The 27,060-nt window shown below is 42.5% G+C and overlaps 3 long non-coding RNA genes across 8 annotated transcripts in view; 1 reads left to right on the top strand and 2 right to left on the bottom strand.

Annotated features, from left to right (window-relative positions):
* Positions 1–27,060, bottom strand: part of LOC135409162 (uncharacterized) — a 275,200-nt gene that overhangs the window by 73,040 nt on the left and 175,100 nt on the right. The gene's annotated exons all lie outside the window — the stretch shown is intronic.
* Positions 3,594–26,727, bottom strand: LOC135409164 (uncharacterized). The gene is made up of 4 exons (XR_010428046.1): positions 26,639–26,727; positions 15,121–15,387; positions 6,297–14,251; positions 3,594–6,096 (listed from the first exon to the last, which is right to left on the bottom strand). It is a non-coding gene; the product is annotated as an uncharacterized LOC135409164 (long non-coding RNA).
* LOC135409161 (uncharacterized) overlaps positions 8,168–27,060 on the top strand; it is a 29,107-nt gene continuing 10,214 nt past the window's right edge. For both annotated transcript variants that reach the window (XR_010428038.1, XR_010428037.1), the window contains exons 1-3: positions 8,168–8,263; positions 10,220–10,313; positions 15,665–26,995. This is a non-coding gene — a long non-coding RNA (uncharacterized LOC135409161). The remainder of the gene's footprint in view (positions 8,264–10,219; positions 10,314–15,664; positions 26,996–27,060) is intronic.

Here is a 27,060-nt window from a genome sequence, read left to right as displayed (position 1 = left end):
CTGTTCTATAGCATTGTGCAAGATAGAAGTTCCACTCCCAATTCCCACTTCCGTAATATAATATTTAAGAATAAGATGGAGATTTAGTATATCAGATAATCTTAAATTCAGTTTTCAAAGTAATATTAACCTTGCCTAGCAAGGCTAGTCAGACAGCAGAATGTGCCAGACTATAATTCTGGCAAATAGTTTGACACCCTAGTGTTATTTTGCCTTTTACTTTAGGAATACACACACACTTATGCTAATGGGAACACAAAAGCAGAATTGAGAGGAGAATTCTCTAATGTAACTGTTTGAAAAACTTGATTTATATCACTGATAAACTGATAAGTATTCTTTACAAGCCCAGTTCCAATACTTTCCATCAAATATTTTTGGTACTTAATACATAATTGCTTCCCCATAACAGCAGGTTCTAGCAGTTCTTAACTCCCCTGTGTTTTAATCACTTAGGCATCACCAGGATTTTTAATATAGAACATTGTGAATTTAAAGATGTCTCAGTCACACTGTAGTTACAGTGCAAGCATGCTATGATGTTGAACAGCATAGTCACAAACCTTCCTCACTCCTCTGCTGGGCTGGGAAATATGCTACCCAGATCCGTGCTACTTATTGCCCTGAAACTGTCCTGGAGTTCCACCTCCACCAATATCTTGTAACTAAAAATGGAGCTCTCTCCCTACCCCCAAGAGGTTGCTAATTAAAATAGGTATTTTTAGATGCTAGGTATACTCAGATACACTGCAATTGATACTATAAATATTTTCGGGTTTTATTTTCTTATGCAATTAATCTCTAGAAAAAGGACAGAAATTTTACCTTCATTGTAATGATAGCCCAACTTATGAAAAGATATACTAGATGTAGAACAGAGGAAAAAATAAATCAGAAGGTATTCAATTACTTCAGTAGTTAGCCTTTCAACTGCATTAGTGGGTGATGGCAGAAAAAACAAAGAACTGCAAAGCAGCAACCGAGTGGCTAAACTTATTGCATCATCAGCTCCCACTACATTTTACAGATAATTTTATTTACCCACTTTTTGCATTACCTTTTAGTTTTCCCTCCCAACAAAGAAAGCATTTGTTGCTATATCAGCTCAGGCTAGAGAGAGGCTTCAGGGAAGAGAAAATGAGAGTATTTGCAATTTCATCAAGTCGCTAGAACTCAAGTGAGAAACATATTTATAATTCCAGTGCTCTGGGTGTCCTACAGCAGATCAGGCAGACAGAGACATCAGGGGAAATTTCTTGTCCCCGCATGGGTCTGCACAACACTTTCCCACCACCTCTTCACCATGTCCTGGTGTTGTGTGTCCTGTGTGCAAGGTACAGAAGTAATACCTGAGTTATGTTCTGGCTTGGAAAGGAACCTTGGAAAGGACTACAGAAGGCTACAAAAAATGCTAAAATGATGGGAACCAAAGGAAGAAGAAGATCCCACTACTCCCCCATTTCTAAGACTCATAGTTTAATATGGTAAATCAAAAAATGGTTTGTTCAATACACTGTTCAATGCATTGCTTGCATTACTGGCTTACACAGCTGTATAGTACCCAGACATTCTCTTGATGTTGATGCATTCATTTTCATAAGAATTCTCAAAGAGAAAGGCTACAGCTGTTAAAAGTTTTTTATAGATTGGGAATGGAGAGGCTGCTAAGAACTGAATGCAGGTCTTTGAATCCTGAACTAATGCTTAAATTTTTTTATCTTCCTTCCCTTTCCATCCATAATTCCGTTTGTTAAACATCCACTGTGACACGGAGTAGCCCAAGAAATGCATTAGGACTTTCAACTGTGTACTTCTGCTTGTTTTATTGTCCTAAACTCATCAAACATGAGAATAAACTTGAGTAAAAATGGTCCAATGGACAGACAATTTTAGTGCAAGATCTTTGACGCTGGAACTCATTTTCTGCAATGGGACTTGTTTTTATACATTGCACTCAATGAGGTCTTGTGTGCCCTTCAGGAAGGCTGATCTGGTCTCTAAAAAGAGAAGATGCAGTAAAGAGAACTAAAGAAGAAATTAAGTTGAAATCCACATTAATCGGTTAGAATGCCCTTGATAGCCATTCTAAGCAATAGTAAGTGTATTTTGTGTCACTGCAGTTTTGCAAAGAAGATAGATGCTTTTATAGGGATGAACACATAAATATTTCAGATGATAAGCTGCATACACTGTGGATGTCAAAATTCCTAGAACAAGCAAGAAAGCTGCTCTTAACCTTTAGCATTGGTCTGTCATTCAGAAAGATGTAAGCCCTGGACACAAGAAGGTCTGGTCTCATTACAGGGAAGAAACTGAGGCAGAGACGCTACAGTCAAATACAGCAATTCACTGTGGGAGACTTAAGCCAGATTCATTTTCCTGTATGTAGGTTATTGAGCTACACAGATCGTTGTTATTCTACATAAAGCTACAATAATGTGCTTTACACTCAGACTAATACCTAACACTGTTTTAAGTTAAGCATGCTAGTGGAGAGGTTTGGATAAATTCAGAAACATCACTGTAAACTGGTTGAACTTTGCTAAGGTATTAGGTTTAAGGGAGATGAAATTTAGTGACTATTTAGTAAGTTCACGTAATTGTAGGTTTTATGAAAGGTAAAGAAACATTGTGGAGAAACAATACTGAAACTCTTTGTTCATCTCTTAACCAGACAAGGAAACTGGCAGTTAGGCAGTCAAAGTTTCCCTTTCAGAATACCAGCCACTGTGTCAGCTGATTATTATCTATTTGGAGACCTTTACCCCATCTACTCACCTGATTTTTTCCCGTTCTTCTGCTAGGTCTTTGAGGGAGACTATTTTGGGACATTATTTTTTCAAGGGCAGCCATCTCTGTGACATCTGTTTGTAGAAATATCCTCCCCTGCACCCATAGATGACGGTGCAAGGGAGGATATAGGTGCAGGTGCAGATGACTTTCACTGCTGCCTAGAAAAATGTTTTCTGAATTATGTTTGGAATGAGGCAAATGAAGTAAATTCAGGCTAAACTTGGAATATGCTGCTACTCCATTATCAACTTATACTCCACCGAAGTGGAGCCCAAGTCCAGGTATGTATGCACAGAAAGGTATATACCTCTATATAGTCAACCCATCTATCCTAACAAAAATTGAGAAAACTGAGAAAATCCAGAATGATTCATGTCTGTATGAGAAGCCAGGGAACTTGAGGAAAAATGTTAAGTTTATCTGGTTAACTTTTAACCAGAAATCCACTCTCATGTGAATTACCAAAGCTATTATATATATAGTTGCCAATAAAGAATTCCACAGCCATGTCTGCTGAGGGGATAGCAAAAGTAAAAAATGATCCCTTTTTCAGGCCAGTTTCCTGCAGCCCCTTAGAGCTAGCAGGTGTGGCAGAAGCCAGTAGAAAGGACATGATCAGTTTACTCCAGTCTCAAATATAGCCTTAATCTAAGATATAAACTTCATCTCCCAATGAATATAATGCAGCTTTTTGGAGCTAGTTGGTATGATCAACATATTCTGCTTAAGTAGTTCTAAGCCATTTTTTTTCTTCTACAGGCACAACTATTTCAGTTGGAAGTGTGTTCTGTCTCTTCCCCCCCCCCCCCATACTGAAATGGTTGTATTGGCATCATACACCTTTATACAAATATAATGTTCATTCACAGTAAAGGAAATATCACAGAGTTTTAACTCCATCAGGATATTTAAAGCCACTGCAAATTCTTTGTGTAGACAAACCACATAATTTCCAACACTTGGAGATTCATCTATCACAGTTCTTGAGATTTGGCTTGTCACAGTATTGGAGAACTTCCCAAAACTCGCTGTCATGAAATATTGTCACAATGTGCAGGATTCTTCCCTACAGTACCACTTCATAAAAGCAGGCACAAGTTACACCCAGGAGCCACTGGCTTTCAAAGCCTACAGCCCTTTTGCTTCTCCTCCACAAAGCTGACTTTGAGCTGTACTTGCTGCAGCTATTCTCTCCCTCTGCTCTTGCACTGTAGACTTTGCTCTGCTCTGTCTGACATTTCTGAGTCATTATCTATGTCTTAATATTCATCTCTGAGTGTGTATGTACAAGTGAAATTATGGAATTAAAAAGCTCCACTCTTAATAACACTTCTTAGCAGAAAAGATCTAAAATTGTGTCCTTCCGTGATCCTTGAATGGGCTTGTGTTTTCTCTGTCATGAGAAGCTGGAATGCATTGCATCAGGTTTCGAAGACATGTCTGTCTGTGGAGGATGCTAAACTTTCCTCTTAACAGGGAGAGAATTACACTGATTTTCAGTGCTATAAATTATTTTGGAACAGGCAGACAGCAAATCCAGTCCCAATAGCTCAAAACTGCTCCCATGTGCTCTGATCCTTTAACGCCGGCCCTAGAAATGGCACTACTATTGCCTCCATCTGCTGAGGACTCCTTTTCACAGCCTCGAGGTTGAGCTTGGGTGGGACAAATGCTGAAAGCAGGTGGGCAGTAAACGACTTGGGATGAGCTTGAAGGCATCTGCTCCCGCCAGCTCTTTGTTAGCCCCAGGAGAGATGAGTGAGCCACAGCCACCTTACTCCACAGCAACCAGAGCAACACTTCCTGCCACATTCCTTTGCTTTTCAGCTGGGACTTACCTTATCAATCTTCCCTACTTTGTTGCTGCAAGGTGACAGCTAGGACAACAAGGATAATGTGAAGCTGAGAAATTCCAAAGACAGGAAAACACCTCCATGCATCTCCCCCAGATGATTACAGAAAATATTTAGAAATAAAAACCAATAACTTTTCTTGATTCCTGGTATGAACCTAACATTTCTATTGTCTCTTTTCTTTTTTTTTTTTTTTTTTTAAACTAATCACTCCTAACAGTGTATCCTTGAAATGCTCAACTCCTCATGTAGTTTTGTCATACTTGGGCATGAAAAAAAACCCAAACCCAGTGTGATGTAGATTGTGTCTTAGAGCTCATCCTATTCAAAAGTTTCTGGCTAATGAAAGAGGAATCCCATAAGAGTAGAAGGTAAAAGGATGATGTGCCCAAATAGAAGTGTGAGGACAGAGGTGTACTGGGACCTCAAGACCTTCAGGGGCAGAAAACCACAGGTGCTGTTATACTGAAAGAAGGCCTGTGGAAGATAAAGCCAGGAGAATTTGGCACAACAATCCCACTACCGAGTATTGCAACAGCCTCCAGGAATGCTCTGCAAAGATGTCCCACATGGCCTGCATCAGGCTCCAAGGACAGCACTGGCTGACCCTCACTGGGCACTTCAGCCAACAAGCCACATTTGGGGAAAGTACCATCTTTGGGGATATGATAAAAGCACTGCTTCCAAAACAAGAAATCTAGCAGCTGTAGATCTCCTAACTGTAGTCATGGCACAAATTTCTTAGGAGTCCAATCTTGCATGTAGATGGCAATTAGGCTCTTAGATCACTCAGGTTAAAAAATTTCACAGTGGACCATCTGTAATGTGCAGGAGCAGTAGTCCTGGCCAGAGGCCACGGATTCTTTTGTATACCCATAGAAACTCAGCTGTCTGGGAACAGACTGTCTGTTGCTACTCTATATGGAAAAGATGCCTGTGACCTCACATTCCTAGTGATGACCTCACGCTGGCTCTATACCAGTGATTTCTATGGGATTATTCCCAGTTTATCACATTGTAGAGAGGACAGTCTGGCTCACTGAGATGAATGTGTGAAAACTGGCAACTCTGAGAAGATGCCACCATGCCCTGCCACCTGCATCTCCTACGCCTGAGAGACAAGCCCTGAAGAGGAATACCTGCCAAAGAGTCTCCACCTCACATTATGCACTATAATAAAAACTCTGATATTTATGCTGCCAAATTAACAGAAATGATCATCACAAAACTATCTTGGCAGTGTCTAATAACAAGCCTTTTAGAGACCTGTATTTTTTCCATAGCTGCAACTCTTCAAAAATGTAATGCTTTGTTTTGACTTGACTAAGGGCTGGGGTGGGTAGGTGGGTGGTCTGAAATCCATATGGGCCGCTTTAATTACCTTAGTCACACCAGAAGCTTCAAGTTGCCACAGCATCCTCTCTGTTTTTCCTGTTAGCAGTGAAAGAACCTTAAATTGAAAACAAAAAATAAAAAATTCCAGTTTAATTAGTTACAAACCACTTTTATATTGTGTTTCCCTTTCTAGAGATACTCAGCTTATGAGGTGTTTGCTGCCTGGTAGCTGGTTTCTCTGACTAAGTTTTTAGAAATAAAGAGCTTGTCATGTTTCATTTAGTTATTATCTCACTGACTTGAAATAATACTTACTTATTTATTCCATTTTTCTGTGGTCTTGCTTGTTCATTCTTATTGAGTTTCACTTGTTAGTATTTGGATGGGAGACCTTGAAGAAAACCCTGCTCAAAGGTTGATCCAATGCTCTCACATGGTATCCTGCAGTCTTACACTTCCAAAGATGCTTTCGATGCACCGTAAAAGCAACAACAGACCAGCTCTTTAAAGATGCCTTTTCTGGAGTGTCACTATTGGAAATGATGTACCTAAATAAAAATTCCTAGTACTTCCTCCCACCATGAATGTCCTAGCAGCATCTGCTTGACAGTTTTCTTTTTCCTGAAGCAATTTGGTCTGTCATGATGTCATGCAATATCTAACAGCTGCTGTCAACCAAGAAGCAGCTACAGACCCACAGTGGGTGAAGTTTCTTCAGCCCTGGAATCTCCACATTCTTGCAGTCCTGAAGAGGGTTTCCTGTCTTCCAGCGTGAATCACTTCCTTTTGATTGCCGCATCCAAACTTGTGCCAGGCAGGTAGCATTTTGAGACTCCAGAATTGCACAAACACCATTTGGGAATGTTTAAGAACAAAATATAATTTACTTGGGTAGAGTACAGCCACATTATTCATACAAATCCACTGCCAAGAGAGTCTTGTCATAATATACCATGTATTTAGAAACAATTAAATGAGATAAAAAGTTCGTCCTTCTCATAATTGGTGAGACATCATAAATCCTTGGTTCCAAGAGCTTCAGCCCTATACCATAAAACTGCTAATTTCTTTATGCTTTCTCTCTCTTTACTGGGACTTCTGTATTCTCGTCGAGTGTTGTTTCTGCGTCCTTCTCTCTGGGCTTGAATAGATGCACTCCTCCCTCTTTTTTCAGGACACTCCTATACTCTCTGTGGTGGCAGCCCTCAAGTACACCAAGGGGAGCCAGAAAAATGCCAGAATGGGCCCAGATTAGCACCAGCAGGGAAGCAGTGTATATGGTTGCAGGGCTTGAGTCAAGCACATACCAAAATTATTATTTAGATCTGTCCTGATATTACCTTTAGGTCATAAATCAGCTTTGTCACAGTGATAGAGCCTCTTTACACCATTTTGTTTTCTGCTGGTGATCCTAAGGCTGCAGAAAACATGAAATGCAAGAGGTGTTGTTATTACTGCACTGCAGCCAGTGAGATGTGGAAAGAAGCCACCAGTGTGACCACATGGTCCTGATTACAGCTTGTGTAGGTGCTGTTGTGATGGAGACTGCGCGTGGTGCCAAATAACCTGGGGAATTCTGTCCAATGGGCTTTTAAGATAAATGCTTTTAATTTCTGTAATCTTTCATTTCTTCCTTGGTAGTGGGTCTAGTCTTCTAGCTGAGCAACTGCATCTATTTTTGTTGCCCAGCGGGTTTAACTTCTAGTTTTGCAGACTGCACAGGAGCCACAGACTCTGGGTTCTTGGCAGATGGGGAGTATTTGACATGGTGCCTGACCATCTACAGTGATCTATGCACAAGCAATGAAACAAGAGAGACCACTGCCTTGCCTATATTGTGGAACAGGAGAGTGCCACAGGGAAAGCATACGCAGAGGACATACTATTTTTGCACCCCTGCTATTCTGGGCAGTCCCTTCTATTGATTATATTACCATACACTTCATGTTGCAAGGAAGGACCAGGTTTCATCAGCCTTGCATTCAGAGGCTGGTATGTTCCTATCCGGAACCAGATGGAAGCGGAAGAGGAGCCTTTGAGAACCTACACGCAGGAGAAATAGTAACACAGCAGTCAACTTGCCCTTGTGTCAAGGGCAGCTAAGTCTGTGTTAGCAAAAATAAGAAAGACTCTGCTGGGCCAAGTGCCATGTCCTAGCTCCATGCCTCCACTACCGAGCAACCCCCTGGCCGACAGCACTTCACTCCTGTCCGAGGGCTCATGACTGAGCACTGTAGCATCGACAGGACAATGGCCCTGGGCTGCTGGCAGGTTGCAGGCAGGTGAGAAGACACTGGCTGGCTGCTCCTGGGGGCTTGGGGGGACTGAGACCATGGAAGTTCCTAGATGCTGTCTAGATTTACAGGCTGGATATGTCAGGCATGGTGGATAGAGCCAGGACTCAAGCTATGTGCATGGTTATTGTTCTGCAATTGTATTTCTATAATCTGTGGTGTAGCTCCCAACAGCCAGTGGGGTGCTTTCACAGTGAAGGCTCTTATGGGTTATTAATGAATTGTGCTGTAGTAAAAGCAACAGTAAATAGAAGTTGCTAATTTAGTCATGAACTATTTTAAGGTTTTGCTACAGCAGCCAAAGATTAACTTGAGTTGGACATTGCTGCTTGCCTGGAAGGTCAAGCAAAACACCTGTATGTGTGAAGCAATGTTGCTGCACGTTACCAGGGGCCTCTGCTGGAATCAGAGGCAAAGGTGACTCCTGGGACTGGGCAGCACAATTTCTGACACATTGTCACAGCATGCTACCACATTTTAAGGCTTCTTTAAAAGCTGGAGGTGTGCTGATGGAAATACCAGGGCACAGGTGCAATCCCATTGTGATTCATTCAGGAAACAGAAGAGTTTTTATCTATGCAGATTGCCTGATGCTAAGAAGCCCTCATCTTCACTGTCATTAGTGAGTTACTTTTGTGAAGTTTTTCACTGGTTTTGGCCACTCTGTTTCAAAGTGAAAAGCTTTTGGGAAGAAAATACACTGAAATAAATCAACCTGAGAGTTTGTATTGCACATTTCTTGCCTCAACTATCTTAAAATCCTGCAGAAATTTTATTACACAAATACACTGGCTACCATCTCATTTTCCCTTTTCTGAATCTCTGAAAAACACAATCTTTTTAAAAATCACAAATTAGGCAACTAGTAAGGATTGTATTCATGTAAAACTATTTTTCCAAAAGATGGAATTATTTAAATTTTACCCCCCTGGCTTTCAAATCTCTAACTTTCACATTCTAAAGCTCTTCTCAGAAGCCATCAGGAAAGCACACACTAACTCAATAAAAGGAAAGTCGACCTTTGGTTAAGCCCATAACTCTGACATAGGACCTCTAATTACTGAGAAACTCGCATTAAATTAAGGAAATCTGAAGATAATTGCCACAGCTCTTGAGGAATCACACACACACAGAGCATATTCTGAGTTGGAAGAATCAGCAACTGGCTGGCCTAGGAGAAAACTGAAACAAAGATAACGTCACACTAGATCTAAGCCAGCAGTGAGTTTCAAACTGGCCTATAAAAACAACAGGAAGAGCCTGTAAAGCTGTTCTCTGTAAAGCTGTTTCATTCCCTAAATCTGCCTTTGCTGTTAGATATACCTGAAGTCACATAGTTTTGTAGGGATTATTCAAATCAGAGACAGGAGTTTAAGGAATTCAGAGCATTGAAAAAATGTTACTCTTTATAAGCATGTTTGGGAAAAGCATTTGGTTTTAGCTTGCCCTGGTGCTCAGGGATCCTAAAGAAAAAACTGAGCCTTAGGAATATCCTCCCCCCCATCTAGATCAAAAGGTAAGAGGAATATATAAGATATTCCTCTCCAAGGCCTACCAGGTGGGCCACAGATACGTCTTTCAAGGCATGCTTCAGGGTACAGCTGGCTCAACAAAAGCATCACCAGAGGCCACTAAAAATCTGTCTTTTCAGCTCCTCTCAGTTTTTTTAATCTTTTCCTTTCCCTAACTAACTTACTTACTTCATTCCTTCCCCCCATTGTCTCAAACCTTCTCATCCCTATTCCTTATTTCTATTCATTTTCTTCACTAGATCTTTCTCTATTGTTCTCCCTTTAGTTTTCCCCTCCCAGTTCACCTTATTCCATCCCATAACTCTTGTTCTGTTCAGGATGTAGAAGAGCTGACCCAGCTTTTGATCCTGAAACAAGATCTTACAGAATCACATCCTTAAACTATTTTTTTTTCTGGTACTCATTTATACAGGGCTTTACCTTCCTGTTGATTTCTGACAACATAAGTCACTCTCAATAGCTGATTTAACTTGGGATCATATGGCCCAAAAAGAGCCTACCAATAGGTATGTCCTACTGAAGAAATGTCTCTCTTCTGCACAGGCACATATTTTCCCTTCATCTCCTACCTGATTTCTGTGTGCTGCCTGTCTTGCAGGAGTGGCTTCCTTTTTTTAGACCCCCCCCCATACAATTATAGGAATTTTATATATAATTTCCAAAATAGACATTGCTTTGCTACCGTCATCTCCTTTCCAAATACTGTCAGGCATTTGGCACTTCTGTGGCCTTCCAAATGATGGCACATACGTCCTCTGTCATGAGGGTTATGTAGCTTGATTTAGCTTATCTCCTCAGATCTGTGTCAGCAGAACTGAGAGCACATCTTGACATCCTGGATGAGGTACACAAAGTAGGTTAACTATCTGCCTTCACTTACAATGCAGCATCTGACAGTGAATGTTTAGCACCTGGTGTTTATCTTTTTGAGGCTGTGGTAGTTATTTGTAGCTCAGACCAAGGGGTTCATGCTCAAGGGACTGTGATAGCCTCTGCTGAGTCAAAATGCACCAATAGAACAGGACCAGCAAGCAGCTGTCAGGATCAGTGCATGGCCCACGCATGCACTAGGCTCCACTCCTGTTCCTGCTTAGGGATATCATAATAGCACCTAAAGGCTCACCTAGAATTAAGGGCTAACTAGCTGTACTAGATGACACACGAAGATACTGTGGAGGGCAGTCTGTGGTATAAAAAGTGAAGCACTGACACAGGGTAGACAAAGGAGCAAGAAAGCGTTACCTTCCCCAGATCAAAGACAGGAACTGAGACAGTAACTGTGACTTGTCAAGGTCACACAAGAATTGAGCAACAGAGATGAGAACAGAAACTTTTTCCTGAGTCACAGCTCAATGTCTCAGTCACAAGACCATCCTTCATCTCTCACTCTTACGCCAAGGGAAGAACATGTCATTCCTATTTGCTCACTTAGCAGCAGTCTATAGGTGATAGGGTCCTTCTAAGTGAGCAGGGTACCAGCAAGAGTGAAGTCTGAAGCAATAGGAACACATGAGAGCTTGCCTCCCTGCTGGAGGCACATGACACAGCTGGTGTGCATTACAAAGGCTACCTGATTCCTACAGCACCCTCAGATTTCGTGCCTCATGAAGTTGACGCAGACAAGGAGAACTCACAGCCCGATCCCCCTCAGATTAGGTTTCTGAACATTTCCTTTATGGCATGTGGAGAGAATCTGAAGGAGAGCTCAACAGCACAGATATTTTCCTGGCAAGGGGAGAGCTTTGAAACTCTCAAGTGGTCCCAGAATAAACTTCATGACTTGGGAATGAACACTATGTGCTGACAACATCATCAGTTCACAGCTTTAAAGGCAACCTTCGGGGCAGCTTTTCTTGGTGCCCACTGCAGGTCTGTGATCCAGCCAGATTTTCTGGAAAGAAGGCAAAGGGTTGGGTGGGATGGCACTGTGGGATGCTTCTGTGGGCACTCATGGTCATTCCCATAGACATCAGCTGGGGCATCAAGGAATAGTGGGGGCACTCCCCCTTGAGAGGTAGATGTGAGTCCGAACTTTCTGGTAAACCCAATCCTGCTGGTTGGAGTTCCTCTAGATAGGTTCCCCTCAGAAACCTGGAATCTTACTACAGGGGAAATGGAGAGGAAAGAAAATCATTGGGACACAATCTGGGAGAGGAATTGCAATAAACACAGAGACATGGTCTAGGCTGACATAACCAGACAGGTTACAAAAGGTGTTATGGATACCTAAAATAATCACAGAATGAAAAAGCTGTGGTTAAGTGATTCTTTGCAGAAGACGGACAGCAATTTAAATGGGAGGAAGGAACTGGTCAGACAGATGGTTTGGGATGCACGGTGGCTAAAGAGTAGTGTGGAGGATTAAAAAAGATTATTCTGATGGAAGTTGATGTGGGGGCAAAATTCTGGCTTCATTGAAATCCAAGACAGAGAAAGGCTTCCCTGGACTCTGGGTTTGGCTGGGGAGATATGCTGTGCTTGTAAGCCTGCAGGAACTGTTTTTGCTCATAGTCACAGTATGGTGCATGTATGGTACTGCTGTGTACTTGTATGCCATCTAGACCTGTTCATGAGAAAAACTGCTGGCTAGAAAGCACAAACTTGTACTCATATCATACACTCCATCTTCAAAACCTTTGAAAACCTGGGGAAGTTCTATCAGAAATAATGTGGCCAACAGGACTAGAGCAGGAATCATCCCCCTGTCATCAGCACTGGTGAGACTGCACCTCGAATCCTGTGTTCAGTTTTGGGCTCTTCACTTCAAGAAGAACACTGAGGTGCTGGAGGATGTCCAGAGAAGGGCAAAGAAGCTGGTGAATGGTCTGGAACACAAGTCCTATGAGGAATGGCTGATGGAGCTGGAGTGGTTTAGCCTGGAGAAAAGGAGACTCAGGGGAGACCATATCACTCTCTAAAACTATCTGAAAAGAGGCTGTAGTGAGGTGGGAGTTTGCCTCTTCTCCAAAGTAACAAGCAATAGGACAAGAGGAAATAGCCTCAAGTTGTGCCTGGGGAGGTTTAGATTGGATATTAGGAAAAATCTCTTCAAGAAAAGGGTTGTCAAGTATTGGAACAGGCTTACCAGGGAAGTGTTTGAGTCACCATCCCTGAAGGTGTTTAAAAGACATGTAGATGTAGCACTTAGGGACATGATTTAGTGTTAAACTTGGTAGTGTTAGGTTAATGGTTGGTCTTGATGATCCCAAAAGTCTTTTCCAGCCTAAAGGATATTAAGAGTCTAATTAGTGTCTATCTGCAGAGATATTCCTGGGCTCAGGACATTTTCTAAAAGTGAGAGACCAGAAGTATCCACAGAGCAAGACAGACTTTCTTCAACAGGGAGCCTCACTCTGCTCCTCACCTTGTCCAGTTGGATCCCCACCTCCAAGCTGAGACCATTTTTCCTTCTTACAGAGGGAAGAGGAGTAAAGACATTATTATTGTCTTAGTCACATCTGCCCCTAGTTTTAGGAACAGATCAGTTGCAACCAAAGCTACAAGCAAAAAGCTGGTGACAGCTGGGTAGGTTTCATAATTGAAAGAGAGAAGTTCTAGAGTCTCGCCTCTGAGATTGACTTTTACCCTTGCAGATTCTCCCACCTGGTGGAATGCAGTGTAGGAGACCACCACAGAGGAGCCATATAAAATTACAAACACACACAGATGTTGTTGCTGCCTGCCACCATGTCCCTGAGCAGACACAACCTTTGCTGGAGTTTAGTTCACCACTTTTTCCCCTGTCTGTTTCTTATGCTGTATCCCCATACTGCAAGGTGGTGCATTGCCACATCACCACATACTTATTGAAGCCTGTGATGACAGTCCCAGAGCCAGTAACTCCCACAGATACTTTAATCATGGGGCAAAGAAGGGGTAGCAGGAAACAAGCAGCTGAAAATCACTGACAGAGAAGGGGATATGACAGTTAGACAGCCTGACGACAGAGGCCAAGCAGGAATACAAGAAGAAGATCACATCACAGGAACATTGGTTTTGACCACTGGACCACAGGGTTATAATCTCATGCTGTTATCACGATGTGATGCCTCAGAGAAAAGGGAACGAACTCACATCAGTCATTCAGCTAATGGGGAAGAGGAATCTCCCTGAACAAGCGAAAAGCCATGCATGAAGCTTTGCAAAGGAGCAGCTGATATATGAAGTTGGCTTCCCTTTAATTATCTTGGCAATAACAAAAGTGATAACTCTCCAGGGGGCAAGACTGAAGTGCAGTAGTGGAGATAGCGAGATCTGAGCCCTGAAGTCTTCAGCAGTGTGTAAGCTCCTTAGTTGGAAAAGACGATGGGGGGAAGAGGGGTAGAGTGGGACAGAACTGTGGCCTGAGTCTTGTCAGAGAGTCTGTGGTTCAAAGCAGGCAGAAAGCTGATCAAAAGGATTGTACTGAGGCAGAGTGCAGCAGTGTTTCTTAGCCATCCAGTCTCTATTAAAAAAAAAAAAAAGAAAAAGATACAGCTCACTGCTTTTCCTTTACAGTCAACTAAACATTACACAAAAAAATTGCATATACCTTTATTTTTTCCTCCTGTTTATATGAATTAAATAGCTTTTTTTCCCCTCCCTCTCATTTTTGTTGTTGCTTGCAAGCAGGAATGTAGGTGTGTATTTTCTTTAGGTGTGTATTTTTACAGTACTTTGTAGAAAACCTTTAATGTCTTACCGAGCACCTGTCGTCCCTGACAGCAAGTTCATAAGCACTGACATGAAAGACCCAGCTTTATGTCTCTTGTTTCTCTTGTTATTTAGAAACAGGTAGGATAGAGCACATCTAAATCTCTGGCCACCATAGCAGTCTCCAAGGGACATATACCAGTGGCCCAGGTAGCACAAACCCTAAACTCCTTTTAATAACATTATCCTTGGGTATGTTTTAATCTTTTTGCAGGATAAGAGTTAGCTGGGTAAAATGTTAGCTCATGTCACCTTGCCCTCACACTTTTCTGAGGCAAATATTAACTTGATTCATTTGAAGCTCTGGTTCATTAAGATTAATAATTTCTCAAAATACTTAACAGCACTGAAAAGGTTTATATGTAACTAAATAATTTTAATTGCAAGCAATTGCTGCAATTATACCAAAAGTTATATCCATATAAATGGGACAGTGACAGGAAGATTGTGAAAGGCAAGAATCTCTGTAACTATCTGTACAGTCAGATATAATTTTCACAATATCATAGTTGTTTTTGAGACTCCCTACTTGGAAAGACACACATATTATGAGAAAGATCTTCATTCTCATCACAACCTAAACATAAAAAAGTTCTGATAGTTCAGTGAAAATCTCCATACCTAAACCACCAGGTTTCCACAGGCCTGCTCACCAGAAGGCCTGCAGCAGCATTGATGGACGCTTTCCACGCTGCACATAAATTTCAATTCCGAAGACTGCTTTCTTCTCTGGCAACTCTTTTTTCTCTTCCATGCACTTATATCGGTGGAGTTGCCTGTGGCCCATTGACTCACTTGACAGCATGAGAGGTTTGTGTCCTGCTCTGTGGCACTCCTGTTTCTCCAGATAGTCTTCACTGGATCACAGATTACACTCACCAGCTGTGCCTGGCATGCAAGGGTGGCAAAGGGGAGATAGAGGTTGTAATGCTGCAGAAAAAACACAGAGCAAAAGCCACCTGCTGAAAGGACCACAAGGTGGGAACTAATTGCATGAGTTTTACCCTAGACGAACAAGACCTTGCAAGTGTATCATATCAGCTTCTATCCACTGCATAAATCAAAAAAGCCTGCCCAGCGCTCTTCCAAAGCCCTCTTCCCATTTTTACATGTATATTGCCTCAGATGGAGTCATAATAACTCATTTCTTCTATGTTCATCCTAGCCACGCCTGTGCTGTTGCTGTGGTGATCTACAACTGTGACAGCTTTGAGAGTGATGGATGGAGCAAATGGAAAATCATGAGAAATCAGAGGGCAGAGGCTGCAGCAGGGCATCTGAGCCATGTTCTTCAGCTGGCAAGAAGAAGAGAGTGAAGAGGACATGCAGGAGCTTGACAGAAGCAGACTAAAATGGAAGGGGAAAATGAAACACAGAAGAAAGCTAGCAGAGATGCTGGTTTTAGGGTTACACAGGGAGTAGGGATTTAGTAGACAATTTGTTCTATTACAGACTTCACAAACAACTTTAGGCAACTCATTACATCAGTTTGAACACCAATTTCTCTTCTGTGAAAAGTTTCTGTGAGAGGAACTGTCACAAAATATCCTGGGGATTATAAATACAAAATGGCAACCACCTTGTAAGTGGAAAAAACCAGTCTGAACAACATCCAGATAAAAAAGAAAGCTTTCAACAGTCTCAGAAAAGTCAGAGTTCATGGAAGAAAGCAAACAGAAAGAGACAGGAAAGGAGTTGAATATGTTTCTGCTTGTCTCATGATGAATCTGTACACAGTGTATGCAATTGCTATACTTTTAGGAAGCTCTTTTGGCTCATCTGTTGGCATCAGCATTGCAGGGCTGTATTCCCAATTTGTAAATGTGGTGTTATCTCACATCCCTCAGTACCAGGGAAGGATAAGGGCTTTCTGCTGAAATAGTATTTTCATTTCCCTGCTGTCATTCTCTTCCCACTATGTGTTTTCCAGTGAATCATTGTTTTGAACCTTGAGTTGTACTGGTGTGGCTGAAAGCATAGACTTTAATTTAGATAAAGTGGAGACCTCTTGGATATGGATGCTGTCAAAAACTGATTCGTGATTAGGCAAATAGGGCCCTGGAAACCTTTCAGTCACTGCATGCTATCACAGGAAGCCACAGAACGAAATGTCTTTCATTTGAGTGAAATCTTTTTAAAGCATCTGGCCTCTTTCCTTGCCTCTCCCATTAGAGACTGTTCCTGAACCTAATTGCTCAGATGGCTAGAAGCTTTCTTTTAATTTCAAGGGTAAATTCCTTTATGGTCATTTTATAGCCTGTTGTCCTTGGGATGTCCTTTAGCTTTAATAACTTCCTCTTCTGATTTTTACACTCAGATACATTTATAGAGAGGAAATCCAGGCTCTCTCATCCTTCATTTTGCTGATTCTAAAAGCCAGTCACTCTTAGTTTCTCCACATAGGCTTGGAATCTCCCTGGTCCTGCTATCATGTGCTCGCTCTTCACCTGTTCCCATTGGATCTCATATTTTTGGGAAGTAGGCAACAAGGATTGCATGCCATTTTTCAGATGAGATTTCTCCTGAGTCCTACATACCACTATTGACTTTTCCTCCTCTGTCTGGATATGTTGCAGGATACTATTTGTCTTTACAACATGTTGGGGCTCACAGTCACTCTGTGATGACAGTGTAATGTATTAGTAAGTGCAAGCTTTTGTCCTTCTCTGGCACTTCCAGCTCTTGAGCCACAACAGTGTTGCTGTTACAGATTCTGATACATTTCTGCATATTAAAGCTAAGGTACTAAGAAAGTTAGCTACTGAATTCCATTCTTCCAAACCGATACTTTCCCTTTCTGTACAAACTGCATTTGTCTCCCCATCAGCCAGCTCTTTACCTACCTTCTAACTTTTCCATAACTTCTATTTTAGCTATTAATTACAAATATGTCACTGTGTCAACTACTTTATTGTAGTCTGGACAGATAAGATGTCTATCATTCCCCCGATCCAAAATAGTTGTCTTATTAAAGAGAAATATCGAGTTATTCTGGCATGCTCTGCCTTTGACAAACTACTATTGCTTTGTACATCACTGTTCATTTGCCTATGTGTTTTTTTATTATTCCCTCCTACAGATTGGCTTTAAAGCTGTAGGCACTGTGGTGGTCAGGAGAATGGGTCTGCATTTCCCTAGATTACACCCTTTTCCTTTTCTTAGAGATAACAGAAGTACTGCATCTGTTATTTTGCAGTCAGACAGTGCCACCACCAACTTGACAGATTAATTAAAAATCCGCCCTGTAAGATTTGCCATCTCATACGCCAGCTATCTCAATATTCTGAGATATTCTGGTCCCTGTGACTGGAGCTGATCAAAATGCTTACGCTCCTGTTTCATCCTGCATGCAGTCACTTCCTTTTCTACAAACACAGTGCTTGCCCTGTATTCTCCTTTGTCGGAATTACTGAAAATTGGGAGTGTTAACTCATTTAATTCATGTTGTATGTGGGTCACACCTATGATCCCCTTGTTACTTTCCCCAAGCATGAACATGTCCCTTCCACATCATGTCACAAAGGAATCATCTGTTGTTTCTTCTACTTGCCTTCACAAGGTGTATCTCAGGTTGGCCTTTAATCATTCTTAATTAATCTTTACAGCTTTAGACCTCTTGCCCCCCCACATACAGCAAACTGTTGCTTACTTCTTGTGCAACCTGTGCTTTCTGGGCTATAGCACTCTAAAGGACATTGACAAAATCAGTTTGGAACCAATGTAAAAGAGATGTCACAGCGGCTTTCCTAGGTTTAATATTAGCCACATTCTAAACTATTAAAAATGAAACTTGTTAGACAAGTGTGTGAAGATACACCCTAAATCCTTCACTGAGATTTAAATGAAAGAGTCTCATGCCCATGACCGAGTTGCTTTGGGTCAGGGAGAAAGAAGCATTTTTCTCTCCTCGCCTGTTCTACACGTTCACTTATTTTCTAGATTGTCTCTTTTGTATTTTTAGAAGTGGATGTTGCTAAGGCAACCAAACTAGCTGAACATTTTGTTTCCCCAAGAACAATACATGTTTAAATATTCAGGCAATTTTCCATTGTTCAGCAGGAATGGTGAGATCAGTCAGATTATTCAGACCAGAGGAGGAAAGTTTAGGTTGGCCTTCCACTATATATAAAAGACTTCAGTGTGCTGACAGCCATTCAACAGTTTGGTTCAAGGAGGAACAATACATGACAGACACATAGACCACCCTCCCTATATACGAGAAATGTTTTGTTTTATTCCCCTCTGGCTCGCCCCCCACAATAAATTAAAGTATGTATTTCCAGGTAGATGAGTTACACTCACCTCTGTGTTGATGCTGACACAGGGCCTGCTCTTGCTCTGAAAGCAAAGCATCAGGTGACAATAGTGTCATACAGGTCAGAAGGGGCAAAGAAAACATCTATCCACTTTATCACATCCTTCCCTCTTGCCTAATCTGTGGCTTTCAGGCTCATTTCAAACACCTGGAAAAGATCTGGAATATTCTTATGTAGCCAGCTTCTTGTTGTTACCCCCAAAACTGGGCTGGTGATGGAATGACTCCACCTACCTCTCCAAAGCTCACCAGCCTGGCTTCCTGGCTGACTTTGTTCCGGAGCAGATTACAGAGGGGCTGGCACAGCCCATTCCATTGGCTGATCTGTGATGGCAGGAACTGCCACCCCATAAGTGGCATGGAGCAGAGTGTAGTGTTAATACTCTGCAAGGGAGCCAGAGCCATGCATGACACTGAGATACCTTGAAGTGTGCTTCTGATTTTGACATGAATATTTTCTGCGTTGATCACCAAGTGTGCTTAGTTTCACTTTTCCCCATTGGCATTGTGAAATGGCTGAAACTATAAAAACCTGAAGAAAACATGATTATGGCTTAAAAATGTTTCTCAAAGAAGTGCCAAATACTATTATAATGCTGAAAACAGCAGGAGAGGAAAAGGGCAGGAAAGAAATAAAGGAGATTAAAAGTGTGGAAGTGGTCAGCATGTAAAACTGCAAAGGCATAGAGGCACAAAACCCATAGCACAGTCAAGAAAGAGGATGATCCAGAAGCAGGGAGTAGTCTGATACTAGAGGATGGAGGGTGCAGAGGAGAGTCACAGCGGGAAGTTAAATGAGGAATACAGGTCTGAAGCTGTCAGTGACAGCAGAGATGCTGTGCAGCAGAGCAGGCACTCCTCCACTGAGTGACACACAGCACACGCCTGACTGACTAGTGTTACTATGAGATGGAGCTACTTATCCTTTCCAATATCTAGCTCCAGAAATGTGCAACTCCCTCTTCCTTCTAAATATCTTTTCAGGAGACGTGAGCAATAGACCAGTAACACTGATTACAAGTCATCTGTCTGAAAAGAGAACTTTAGAAACCTTTTTGGTTTCCATAATTTGGTAGTTTCTGTGTGTATATTTGGGCTCTTCTCTGTCTTCCTCTTTTTAAAAGTGAAGCACATCACCTAGAGCATTCAAATACTTTGGCCTAAAAGCTAATCAGTGCAAAGAGGGTTATGCCGTTCAAAGAAGAATGAGAAAGTCTCCTAGTTTATCTTGGCCGGACCCAAGCATACCAAACAGCAAGTAAGTGTCCTAGGATTGTCAAAGATACTGGGTTGAAATGGCAGTCAGCATGGAGCATTAGTTTTCAGGAAACTAGCTGGTTCCTAGGAGGATGGACAGCTAGGCAAAGTCTGAATAACTAGAAAAGGCAATGAGTCATGGGTTAGCCTGACATAGCCATGGGAACCATAAAAGGGCTATATGAGTCACAAAACTCATAGCCCCAACACAAGCTAATCTGTTTGGCTCTTTTCCACCCCACCATTTTTCCTGAAAGATAAGAAGAACTGGCAGATTAGATGTGGTCCAGGGTGGTTACACATCACATCATGGGTAACTAAACTGCTGCTAAAAGCATTGTTTGGGATGATTTCCACTGTGTCTCTCCTTCTCAGCCCTCACTCTCTGTGCAGACTGGACTGCCTATCTGACCAGTCTCCTCAAGCTCAGGGCCTGGCCAAGCTAGAGGACTAGGAGGAAGGTCAAAGTCCAAAATGGGGCTCATGGGGAGAAAGCGCTTTAGTCAGAGACAAGGGTCTTGCAGATGCTTAGACTGAAACAAATAAAAAGATGAAACTGGGCAGAAAAGAGTTGCTCTGAGGTCTAGGAAGGAGGCAAATTGGTGCACCTCAGTTCACAGTTAGAGAGATTGGGGAGAGTTGTGATCCATCACACTCCAAAACATCTGACTGAAAGCAAAGGTCAACTTTTGCCTATGACCTATTGAAACTTTGGTACAACCAGGGCATGGAGCACCTGAGCTTAATGCTCTCCTGAGGAAGCTACTGTAGGGAGCAAAGGATGGGGAGAAAAGAAGTGGAAATTGCAGATTGAAGTGGATTGGGAGGGGATACAAAAGGGACAAGGAGCAGAGGAGAAATACAAGGTGTGCTGGCTCTCAGTGCAGCCTATTTGTGGAGCATCAGCAATCAACAAAGCCTTTATTTCATTCCTACTGACTCTTTACATGACAGTGTCTCTGCTCCTGCCAGGTGTTACCTATAAATAATTCTGTCACCCAACTACATCATGTGCCCAAAACGGGAAGACTGAGCTGAACAGGACTAAAACCCAGAAAGGATTATTTTAATTTAAGAAAGAGTGCCTACTGTGTGAAGAATCAACTACTTGCTGACCACAGACACCCTGAGGAGAAAGACAGGGGAAGGTCCCCCAGCAGTACTGTTGGATCAGAGCCAACACAGTGATGCACTCACAGTGCTAGCTGTGACAGATGTCTGCAGCGAGTCTCCCTGGGGCAAAAGGAAGAAGCCCAGGGATGTTGCTGCCCAGTTTACTGCACATTTCACAGAACCTGGCCTAAGCCAGGATTAGTTTCAAGACTGGGCATTGCCAGCGATATTACTCATATCACTTTGAGAAAATCACTTGCCCTCCATCTGTCTCAGTTTCTTCTCCTGTGAAACAGAGCCTGACTGTGGCTTTGCAATGCATGACTGCTTTTTTGGCCCTGGCTTCTCTGCCTGCTCTACAGCTGCTGACAGGCAGCCTGCAGGTGGGTCTGCTTTCAAGTCTGTAGCCTTCAGGGAGATAGCTTTTGCTATGGGAGACCATGGCTCTATGAATCTACAAACAGAGAAGTCACTGCTACTGTGATTATTACAGACAGCAGCAGTGGCTGATACAACTTCTCAGAAAAGGTAATTATGGCTCAGAGAAGGCAGATGGTGCAGACATAGAAGACATGCATGCCTACCTTTTAAAAATCTTGTTTGTATTCATAAATGTGAACTCACTGCAAGGTGATTTATCCCTACCTTTCAGTTAGCCAGGAAAAATAGCCTCTCTGATACAGAAATACTTGGATAGTTCTCTTGTGACCATTCCCCAGTGCAGCTGCCTCATGACAAGGCTCTGTGGCCTCTGCACATGGCTGTTAATGCTGCTCCACCTAACCTGAGAGAACCCCCTCTATTATGCACAGCAGAAAGGACACCTTTCATAAAGGAGCAACCAGAAACTGCATTGAGGACAGACAATGTTCTGTACTGAAGAGTGAGCCTCCCAGATGATTTTTATTATCAGTTTTCTGAGGGCAGCAGCTTTATATTTAGGTGATATAAGAAACACAAGCCACGGGCTTAGCGGGTTTTATGGATGAGATTACTTCTGTCTCTTTTTTTGCACACCCACTCTTCCAACTACTGTTCTTTTTAAGACTTTGGGGAACATTAGGTAGGGGACCAGGAGAAGAGGGGATGAAACAGACAAGCTGAAGGCAGATGCTCATGTTAGTCTCCTGAAGCAGCTAATCAGATTTTCTTTCTATACAGTGACTTGGATTTTGCAATGCAAAAGGAAGAAGTTTAAAATAAAGCTGTGACCTTCTTGTTCCCACCAACAGAGCAAGCTATCTGCAAATCTCATTTTAAAAAATACTGCAAACTCCAACATGAATGAAAAGGTTTTTAAGAGGGAGCAAAAGGGAGGTTTGGATTTTACTCCAAATTTCACTAGTTCCTCACTACAAGGACACTACAGTGATTTTGGTGCCATGAGTAAGAGGCGTTACATAACTATGCAAAATGCCAGAGATGTGGGGGCAAGAATCCTGTCGGGGCTCAGGTATTAGACTGTGACTCTGAAAATATTGCCATCATTTCCATAGCGAATCCACTGAGTCACAGAAATGTTAGGGATTATTCACACTGTGGGAGGAGCCAAGGGAACACAGATTTGGAAGGAGAACTTTTGCACGAGCCAGTGTCTGCTTAAGGCAAGCAAAGAGCACTTTCTGGTCTACCTGCAAATAGCCTATTTCAATTATTGCACAAACAAATGCTTATACACCCTCCCACACCCAGCACATCTTAGGTTCCTGCGTACAAGGATTCCTTTGGTATTATCCCATATTCAACCAACTTGGCTCTCATAGAGCTTTTGTATACTAAACAGTTGCAAAGAATTGGCAGCATATCTATCCTTACATTGGCCAACCAGACTGGAACTCCTTAACAGCAGGCCCAGAGCTGAGGACACAGAAAGATGAGAGAGGAGGATCTCCATACGTGAGGGGATCTCCACACAGGCTTGAACAAGCAGCCTTTTGCTTTGATTTCAGAGTGATAATAATCTTCTCTACCAAATGACAGCTTAGGGCTCAGCTGCTGCGACACTGTTTTTGGAATCAAATTACTAGAAAGGTCAAAATCATTAACATGTGCTTTAGGAAGAGGGAAAATACCAGGCAAAACCTGTAAGCTTCCACAGCTGAAAGATGCCCCCTGGACTAGCAGATGCTATTATTTGCTTCCTTTCCCTGTAGGCAGAAAGGTGTCTTCTCACCAAGGGAACAGAGAAGGAGGTCATTCTGCTTGGAGGTCTTTCAAAAATGTGCATAGCAGGAGGAGATTCTTGTGATTTTTTATAATTTAAAAGGCACGAAACAGTGTTAGAGGGAGTGAATGAATAGATTACATTCCTCTTACCTGACATGCCCCTAACCTGTACACTCTCTGTAGGGCCCCCTTGGCACTGTTGGGTACAGTTGTCCCACTGTTAAAAATGTATTAACTTATTCTTGCTCCCATATTCATTAGGAGAAAATTAATATGGAGTTGGTGCTACACACAAGGGACAAGACCTAAGAAGAGAATTTTGCTAATGCTTCCATTACATGTGTTGGGGCATAAGCATAATAATGATTTAATGATTACATTACAGTTCTCCTTCCACAGGAGAAAAAAAAAAAAAAGACAAAGGCTTCCACAGTGTTTGAGCTACAGCTTTGTCTTTCTTGTTTACCAGACACCTCTGTGAGGCCACCTGAATACATCAACTGTCTCAGCATTTCATTAGTCATCAAGGCAGGTCAGGGCAAGGTGTTTTCCTTTTGAAAGCATTCAAAGAAAAGTTAAAACCTCTGTCTAGAAATAGTGTAGAGTTGATAAAGGAGCCTTACTTTGGATGCATCATGCATATTTTGCCTCTTTGAGCTGGGCCTCACTAAGTAAAAGCCAACCTTATGTTCTCCAGTATATGGCTAAGACAACGTTGAACACAAGACTGGGAGACTGCCTTAAACTTTTAAAGTTCATTAAGACAAACAGTGTACATAAAGGCTTCTCTCCCACTGATGCATTCAAGCATCTCATCCCATGAAAGTAAGATGTCTCTACATTTCATACCCCAGCGGTGCTTTCATATTTGTCATTTGCACCCCGGATGGATACAGGATTCACTTTGATATGGCAGTGCCAATGTCTCTAAAGTAATCTGGCCCATGAAAAATCATCTTTCTAATCCTTGAGAATGTCATGTGTATTAGCTGCAGCCTTTCTGGTATGAATCCTCTAGGGTGGATTCAATTTCACACAAGTCCTAGCAAGACAGACCATCCTAGGCTAGGAATTCATATCCTTCATAGCCTCTGCTCTTCAGAGAGGCAAGCAACCACTGCTTTTCCAATGGCACCCACCTTGAAACCCATATATAATTTTTGCTTCCTAGAGCAGGGAGGTTTGATCTTGGAATTTGGAGGTCAAATGCTTCAAACTGTCTTCCCTATATCTCCCTTTCATATTTGTACAGCTTTATGTAAAATGCTGCATGTTCACATTCAGTCTTCAGCTGCAGCATTTTTCCTTACCCATTTCCCCTTGACCCACAAAAACCTGTCACCTGAGTTTAATGAGCCATCCAACTTGGCTCAGGTTCAGGTTGTTAGCCACTGTGTTCAAAACTGTTAAGTCTTCCATTGCTTTCCTGCTCCTTCCCTTGGGATGCGTATTCCTGGTCAGATACCTACTCATGACCTCTACATCCGAAAGGATCCCTCGCTAGGAGAGTATATACCAGATTTGAACCCACCTGCAATGCAGTCTAATGGGCAGGCACTATTTCTAGTGCCTTGTCTCTAGTCTAGAGACAAGCAGATCATCTTCCAGTTCCCCGGGAGAAAATGGATCCCTGGGGCACTGTGGGGCTGAGGACCTGGGAGGTGCTTACAGAAGTCCTACAACCTCACTTGAGTGAGCACACCTTTCAAAGAACATGCTCCAGTACATCTTGGCACACGTATTTGCTTGGCCTACCTCAATCTGACTCAAGGTCGTGCAACAGCAAAGATGTCCCTTTCATGGGATGTGCTCTTGTGAGTGTGCACCTTTGCTGTACGCTTTGCATGATCCCTGTTGCAGTTGCCACACTATTATCCTTACATTCATTACAGATCATTGTGGCACAGTCATTTTTTTTTTTTTATTACTGCTTTGCATTGCACTGTGTTGGTTAAAGTGCTGCTACTGCAATCAAGTATTTTGGTTCACAGCGGAATAAATGTTTGAAGAGATGAATATTTACCCTAATTTACACTGTTAACCCCATACACAAAATGTAAAGGCTCTTGCTAGCACCTTCGTTGGAGAAAATATTTCAGAAACAGAAAAAATTAGGGAAGATGTTGCTCTGTGCTCAGGAAAGACAATTCAGGAAGATGGTCTGGAGGTCACATTTAGTTTGTCTTCAATATGTGAGAAGGAGAGAGCCTTTTAAACTTTCAGAAGCTGGTACCTGCCTCAGTACAGTGCCTCCTTGACTCGACTCTCTCCAGCGGAGACCCCTCACTCTTTAGACCTGGACAGTTGTTTGGACCAGAGTGAAATAGCTGCAGTCATGACCTTGCTCTAGCCTTTTCCCATTACCACAAATGTCTTTGACAGTAGTACTTTTGCAGGCGTGAGGCAGTAGGAGGATCATGTCCATCTGGTGATGAAGTCAGGACTTGTCTTTGTACAGGAATATAATAGATGTAATGAAAACACAAATCCCCTGCTCTTCTTTTCTCTCTGGGGACTTCGGCATCCAGCATGTCCGTGCAAATTTCCTCAAGGGATGAAAAGGGCTCAAAAATGAAAGAACTGGTTTCAGGCCAGCACTTGGTCCTTTGCTTGTTCAGGCAAACTCCTGAGATGCCCTATATGTGAAATGAATTGCAGACCTCTGCCTCCCAGGGAATTAGTTAATAGCTTAATGTTCTCACAGGAAAAAAAAAAAAAAAAAAGTCCATGCAGGCATTTTGGGTTGCCTCACTGCTATTTCTTCCTTAATGCAGTTTCAGCATAGATGGTTGTTAGGGAGAGGGAGTAGGATCCCATTTTGTATGCAGATTTCAGTGCTGAATTAAAGGTCTTACAGTCTCATGATGCTAGAGCAACAGCAGCAGTAACTGGCCATTCATTTTGCAGTGATCATCAGACGACCTTGAGATTTACCCAGCTGGGGCAGTATGGTTTCTATAAATATTACATTTTCCAGGATCGTGTTTTCAGCTGTACCAGAGACAATCCTAGTGAAGAACTAACTCAGCTGGGCATACCCTCCCTTCTTTCTCACCCTTTCCCTCTCCCCCCGCACCAGCCCTCCCTTACTCTGGGTTGTAAAAAAAGCCTCTGAGATTTCTCTTTTAGCACTGACCTTCTGAGCTATCTAATGATGAAGATAGAAAGAGGCTGCAACCAGACAGTGAAAAAAGAAAACCCTTTTGCTAGCAGGGAAATGTGTGAGTAATATACACACTGTTGGACAGTGGCCAAATCACTCTAGTAACGGCTGTTAGTTCCCCTTACCAAGAAAATGATCAAATGAGAAAGAGAAGCTGCAGTCGGGTGTCAGAAATGCTGAGTCGCAACGGGAGAATGCCGCATCCGATGGAAATTTACCCAGGAGCCAGCGACCTTCACACGCTGGGGACGAAGACTGAGGGCTTGCAGGGATATCCTGCCCTCACTCACACGCCGCTGTACTTCCTCCATGTCACCACCCAGCCACAGCATACCCCGAAAAAGGAGGTCAGGAGATGAGCTTCAAGACAGACTGGGCTGCCAGGACAGGCTCCATGGCATGAAACAAAGCACTGCTTATATAGTGTGCAAGGACGGCTGGCCCCACAGCACTGCCTCATCTATGGGGATTACTTGCCTCAGGTAATTAATTGCTGATGATCTGGCCCTTCCCCTACTGCTTTGGTCTTGAAATGAGACAGCTGGGT

This window comes from Pseudopipra pipra, chromosome 2 (genome assembly GCF_036250125.1).
Source record: "Pseudopipra pipra isolate bDixPip1 chromosome 2, bDixPip1.hap1, whole genome shotgun sequence".
In the NCBI taxonomy this organism is placed as follows: domain Eukaryota; kingdom Metazoa; phylum Chordata; class Aves; order Passeriformes; family Pipridae; genus Pseudopipra; species Pseudopipra pipra.
Note: the sequence above shows the minus strand (reverse complement) of the source record. Positions and strands in the feature narration are given on the sequence as shown.